This window comes from Helianthus annuus, chromosome 9 (genome assembly GCF_002127325.2).
Source record: "Helianthus annuus cultivar XRQ/B chromosome 9, HanXRQr2.0-SUNRISE, whole genome shotgun sequence".
Classification (NCBI taxonomy): domain Eukaryota; kingdom Viridiplantae; phylum Streptophyta; class Magnoliopsida; order Asterales; family Asteraceae; genus Helianthus; species Helianthus annuus.
The window spans coordinates 147195685-147202941 of record NC_035441.2 but is presented as its reverse complement, the minus strand read 5'-3'; the positions used below and the strand labels follow the sequence as shown (position 1 = coordinate 147202941).

Genomic DNA, 7257 nt, shown 5'->3' with positions numbered 1-7257 from the left:
TGTGATTTTTACGCTTTGAGTCCCTGAAGTTTGATATGTTCATGGTTTTAAGCTATAACTTGCATGCTTTGGGATTTTATTAGGTAATAAGCATGTATGAAGCATAAATTGAGTATCGTGAATGTACGTTTAAGTATTTGCATGTATAAATAGTATCAAAGCACGTATTTACAACTGATTGCATGAAAAACAAGTACGAGTTTACGTGAGAGACGAATGTGTAACAATCATGTATATAAGATAAATGTAAAACAAGTATGTATAATCGTTGTATAATTTATGTAAAATGATCAAGTTTTATTACGATCAAAGCCTCGGATTACAATGATTGGAAATGAAATACGATTACAAGAGAATACAGTTTCCATACATAGAAATACAACCAAACTTTCTAAATAAGGAAAGTTACAAAAAGCGAGGCATTACATTATTAAATGCTCCACTATCAGTGTGGCGCTCCTCGCCAACAAGGCAACAAACAAGCAAGCTTACTCTTTCAGGACTACCTAAATAGGTTAATCCATTTGTTCATAAACATAACATTTTCTTATTCCTCTCTTTAGTTGCGAGTTTATAACAAGGTGCTTTAAACAAGTAACGTTTTAAATTCAATATTATAATTTTATGAAGAGTTCTTCCAGCCACATGAACGAGGAGGGGCACCGCTCTTTTTGTGCACCACTATTTCAACCTACTTAATAGATATCATTAGATAACCCAAAAGGAGACCGCTAGACCAGTAAGGAGAACGGTGCAATGTCCGGTTCGGTTCTGAAACATTACACATACGAATTCTACAGCCAACTTATACATGTCCTAATTGGAAGGGCCCTGACCGGTCATCCTACCATTTGAACTTCAGGATTCCTAGTCTTGCTCATCATGGGCTTAGTGTTTTGAAAGTAAGTGTTTAACTTACCTTTTATGGCCTGCATACAAAACATATATACATTAGATGTACTTTATGAACTAATTAAAGATTAAAGATTATTAAAAGTTTGGTGTATCTTACTCATCATTCAACTTGTGTCTATTGATGTAGATAACTTTGTCAAAATCTTCAGATATCATGTTACGCAAAGTATCCAGGTTCGTTGCAAAGATGTATTCTGCCATGAGGGTTTTAACTTTTATGTAGTTGTTGCCACCACCATACAGTATATAATACATAGGTACAAATACAACCGATTCTGTTTTTTTTCCCAGGTGCGATTTTGGGTAGGTACCCTTTTTTGTGCACCAGTATTTCAACCTACTTAACAAATATCATCAGATAACTCAAACCTGATTCAACCTACTTCTTGTTCCGGGTGTGAACCAAAAAAATCCAAGTGTTCTTATTTCCTTCGTCCTTGTTCTGCTCTCTAAGATTTTATTTCTTCAAACGTGTATTCAACTTCAACCCCTGGACAAAAAGCCCAACATCTCCAACCAACTTATCCATGTATCAATGAAAGGGTGCTATCCAACGCAGGCTACCACTTGAATTTTAGGATTTCCTCTGTTGCTCATCAAAGACCTTTTTTTAATTAAGTGTTTATCATACATTTTATGGCCTCTCATACAAAAAAGATGTAAATTATGAACTAATTGATAACATCAACTTGGTTGATGAATCATTATATAGAAAAACAACTTTGAAGAAAAAAAGAGATATTCAATTGAGGAAACCAATAATCAGATGTTAGGTTGATAAAAAGATTTTTTTTTGGGTGGGGGGGGGATTTGTGTGGAAGTTGATAAAATATATTGGGTGGCTTGGGATAAAGTAGCGCGTCTGAAGAGGGATGGTGGTTTAGGTCTTACTATTTTAGAGTTGTGTAAAAATGCTTTGATTCTTAAGTGGTTGTGGAGATATCGAAATGAGAGTGAGGCGCTATGGAGAAGAACGATCGATGCTATTCATGGCTCGAGAAGAAGATGGTATTCCTTTCCATGCAACAATTGTATAACAATTGTATCTCTGGCACTTGGAGTAAAATTGTTACATTTGGGCACAAATTAAAGATTGAAGGTGTCGACTTTAACGTATGTTGAGGGGATATGTGGGTAACGGGTCAAAAACTCGGTTCTGGAGTGATGCTTGGGTATCCTCGGTTCCCCTCAAAATTCTTTTCCCTTCGTTATTTCGTATAGAAAAGAATAAATGGTGTGTGGTGGCCTACAGACTTAACGTTTATGGACCGGTCAGTTGGGAGTGGTCTAATTACCCGGAATCGGAGGAGGATAAGAGAGTTGTGGTGGATTGCCATCAGTTATTGACATGTGTTCGTCTTTTGTTAGCGGATGATAGGTGAGAATGGCAGGATGGGATGTCAAATGTGTTCATTGTGGGTGCGGCCAAGAAATGGCTCTCAAGTGGTAGCATATGTGATGTTGGCCCGATCATTAATTGGTGTATTTGGCTTCCCATTAAATGCAACATTTTTATGTGGAGAGATCTTTTGGATAGGATCCTGACAAAAGTGGCGCTTCATAGGAGGAACATTAATGTGGAAAATAATGTGTGCAATTTTTGTGATGAAGGTCAAGAGACTACAGACCATGTTTTTTCGGCGTGTGCCCTTTCAGTTGGTGTGTGGCAAGGGATTGCTTCTTGGTGTGGTCTACCTCCTATCTTTACTTTTTTCGATTAAGGATGTTGCTGAGCTTCATTCGCATATGGCCAGGTCTCGGACCAAGAAGCAAATCCGCATATGCAGCTGAGATTGTTTGAGATGTTAAGGCATTGGGCTTTCTTTGGTATAGGAATAGGTTCAAGTCGAGTTCTCAAGATTGGCAAGGTTGGTGTAACTTTGACGTGATATAATCTTGGTTGGTTTTGGGGGTCCTATTTCCGCCTTGAAGATAGGTCGCCTTGTTTTTATGAAGTTTGCCTTTCAAAAAAAAAGATGTTAGGTTAAAACCAATGAAATAGAGATATTCCTTCAACATTAAATGTTAAGATGTTAATCTCTCTTGGTGATTTCAAATGAACGATAATGTTATGTGAGCATTCTCATTCTTATAACACTACAAAAATTCATGTAAAACATTGAAAATATAATGAAACATGAAGATCAAAATAACAAAACTACTTAATTACCTTAAATTTCATTTGTTGGGGAACAAGTTCAACAATTAACTTGTATCTTCTGATGATGAACATGTACGATTCGTTAAATTGAAAAAAAAATCGAAAAACAACGTGTCAATTGAAGCTCGAGAAATAGGATATTAAGAAGAAAAAAAGCCAAGTTTCCATTGCACATGACAAAACCGATAATTAGATGTTAGGTTTTGTGAATCAAATGTAAGTACCGAAATATGCTAAATCAATTCTAGCATACATACTTCAGCTTAAATCAAACAATAAAACATGGAGGTTTACTCACCTTAAATGGAGTTGAGAAGAATGGTACCCACTTTAGTACCACTTTTTTTGAACAAACTTGGGAACTGATTACCGTACCGATATAGGTACAGTACCCGCTTTAATACCACTTTTTTCGATCTCTTTATTGATATGCCTATGGGTTCCAAATAGGCTAAATCAATATGAGTACCGATAAGGTACAGGCACCAAATAAGCTTTTTCAGTATGTGTACCGGTATTCAGAAAACAATAATACTACAATACAAAAATAAAGCATAATATCATATGTAGTACCAATACCATTTTTTTTACCGAAAATGTACCCGTATCGATATCGAAAGTACCAATTACCAAAATGCTTAAAACTTGATACAGATACATGTATCGAATAGGTAAAAGAGGTGCGACTACAATACAAGTATGAGTATGGTTATTTGATGATCTTAAAATCGATAGTGATATGTAAACAACTAAAGATGGTTAAACGTGAGACTAAACAACAACAGTTTAATTAATTCCTCTTTAAAAAAGTACTATGAGATATACTCTACTTTTTTTGAACGACCAAAAAAACGACATTTCATTAGCAAGCTGTTAAAGCAAACAAACATACAACACCAAGACAAAATTACACTATGGACAAAATACCCCAACATCATAAGAGAAACAAGCTAAGGACAAAAAAAACCTTTAAAACTCCTCCAAATCAAGTCTTCCATTAGTAGATATACTCTACTAATACATATAATATTTTAACAATAATTAAGAAAAAAAAATAATACACGTGGGATCGTTTGGGGGATCACGAATTAATTAGACAATGTAGTATGAGTTGTGTGAACATTCTATGTCGTAACTTGTATTATTTTTACCTTCCTAGTAATCCGCTGAAGTTTATCTTACTCACATTTCTTCATTCCTCTTTTTCTATTTAATCACGTCAAAACTGGTTTGAATTATTAACATCGGATTCAAGGTACCCATGTTTTAATTACTACTAGATGTAAAACCCGTGTGCAAACACGGGTGGTTTTTAGAAAATTCACATACCAAACGCTGTTACAATAATGTAGTTTAGATGGACAAGAGAGCAATATAACAAAGAGAACCAATGTTTTTAAAACCGGACCGGTAATCGAACTGGTAGCTCTACCGGTTCACTGGTCAGACTGGTTCGATCGGTCGAACCGTTTTAAGAACCGGGTTTATCCATATAATTTTTATTATATTAATAAATACAAAAGGTATAAAATTGTAAATATAGTTATAATTCATTTATGAAAAATAAGTTAAACATACATTGATGTTTATTGAACTATATAATATTAAATAATATACTAATTATGAAAGATAGAAATAAGCAAACAAAGATATTTAATAAAGAAATTTGCATCGAGCGCCCAAAAACAAAGTGCCTGCAATGAAACCTTACAACCCATTAAATAAAAACTACTTTTACTGAGGCTACACATCTACCCAAACAACATAGGGTCTTAAACATTAAGTCAAATAAATAATTCTGAAACAACAATGAAGGTTGTTGTTCTTTGAAAGCCATGGTTGTGGTGATAAGTTGCTTCTGTTCAAAATACTTTAGCTACAGTCATCAAAACGGAGAATGGTCGTTGTGTATACTGTCGAAAGCCCGAACAAACATCGCTATTCCTCTCAGATCAGACCATCTGCCGCTCTTGTTCGTTAATAGACCGGTCTGACTGGTTGCCTAACTCCGACAGAACCACGGGTCACCGGACGAACCTCTGGTCTAATGCAGAAACGACCCGAAGTAGTGAACCGGTCCGGTCCGGTCCAGGTCTAAAACATTGAAGAGAACTATCAATAGATCATGGACCCTCTCCAAATTGTTAATACGATATTTTTTGTCTAAGTGTAATTTCATGATGTCATGTTATGTTCCATTTTTTACCACACATAGTAGAACACCCATGATTTTCATGCGTCTACCATTATAATCCCGTGTGCACTTGCGATTATATTGGTCGTCGCATGACCCGCATAGTTTGTACTAGTTGTGTATGCGTCAGGGTATACAGTAACTTTGAAAATAGGAATGTATAAGAACGTAGTATGTAGGCATGTTTATGTTCAAGTATGTATGAGACCAACGTAAGTGAACCCATCGGGTTACGCTCATGTATAGGTACGAATGTATGAATACGAGTATGAATATAAGTATGCGTATGAGCATAAGTATGAGTATGCATATAAGTAGTACAAACATAAATGATAGCGTTTGCGTGGATAGTATAAGTCAAAACACAATGAATGTAAGAGTATAAAATGATCAAGAAGTTTTGAGTATGTAAAAACGAATGATATGTGTGAAATTATCATGAAACATTGACTAAAACGTGTACGATGATATGCATGTATGGTTGTTTGAGCAAAATGTTGCGTTTATCGAATCAAAAATAGATTGAGTTTGACTTGAAATGTAGAATCAAGTTTGTGAATGTTAAATGGATATAAAGGTTCATTAGACCGATTAAGTTGATAGGTACCATTTCATAAAGTTTTGAAAATCGGGTAATAAAACGTTTAAGGTACGGTTAAGAATTTCGTGTATGTGTCTTATGTGAAATAGATTGTAGGATAAGAAATACGTTTGATAAGATAATGAATTTTGAAATTTGCATAAGTAGAGATTTTGACAAATGATAAACGATGCAGGTATACAACTTGATCGTGTGGTTTGCATAATAAGGTCTCTTTAAAAGAAAGTTTGGTAACGATCACCGAGGTAAGGGAATCACCGCTAACCCGTTGGTGGGGTCGTTTTTGAGAAGGGAAGGAGTGGAGCTAATCGTCAAGGTAAGGAAATCACTCCTATCTTGATGATATGTCCCCATTTTGAGATTACGAGAAATGTAAATCTAGTTGCGTTTTTGAAATCATGTATTTGAATAACGTATAGGTGTATGAAAAGATTTAGTATGATGTGTGTGTAAAAATCTTGAAAATAATTTGAATTTTGAAAAGAAGAGGTTGTATTGTGTTAAGCATAAGATTGATAATAGTAAAATGGAAGTTTGATTAAAAGTTGGATTGTTCCAAAACGAAACTTTTGACTAACCGAAGTGGTCGAAAGTTCTTTTGAGTTTGGGAAGCACACTTTGGCCTAGTAGGTGGAATACTCTCGCTGAAACTTCGGTTAACAGTATTCACCCTTCCGGTTACTACATGATCCAAATCAATCGAAAAATCGAGACTTGGCGGGATTTTGAAAATCAAGGAGTGAGACTAGTTGACAAGATGCGGGTTTCACCCCTAACTTGATAACTTCGTGCCCTAAGTGTGGTTAGTACTCGTCGGGTCAAGAAAGTTAATTCCGACACGTTGACAAGGGTCCACTAGATTTGAAATGGAAATTCTCCATCAAGGTGAGGATTTTAATCCTAACTTGATGGCGAATTTTGTGTAAAAAGAATAAGTGGATTGAGAGTCATTCACCAAACTGTGGGTTTCACGCCTATTTTGGTGAAGTCGTCTCGTTTGCACAATATGAGTGTTTCGAGTTTAGCATAATCGAGTAAAATAGCGTTAGGAAAGGCGTATGTTATGGAATAGTAAAACAAGTATGAGCACATAAAAGGCATTTCAAGAATTTAGCACATAAATATGTTACAAGAAATTAGCATATGAATCAAGTATGGTCAGTTATGGTGCTTAACTATAGACTAGGTCAAAAGCATAACAATTTTCCTAATTCCCTATAGTTATGGCTCTGATACTAATCTGTCACACCCCAACCGATGGCGAAAACATTGGGGTGAGACGCAAACGAGATTGTTCATTACTCATAACACTAAATTGCGACAAGTATTTAAATAATGAATTTCATTTCATTGCATTGCTAAAAGAATCAATTACATTGTTTGAAA

At 35.3% G+C, this 7257-nt stretch overlaps 1 long non-coding RNA gene across 1 annotated transcript; it reads right to left on the bottom strand.

Annotated features, from left to right (window-relative positions):
- Window positions 1-314: 314 nt before the first annotated feature.
- On the bottom strand, window positions 315-3169 carry LOC110906275. Its single transcript, XR_002573795.1, has 3 exons — window positions 3086-3169; window positions 1013-2876; window positions 315-929 (listed from the first exon to the last, which is right to left on the bottom strand). It is a non-coding gene; the product is annotated as an uncharacterized LOC110906275 (long non-coding RNA).
- Window positions 3170-7257: the final 4088 nt, after the last annotated feature.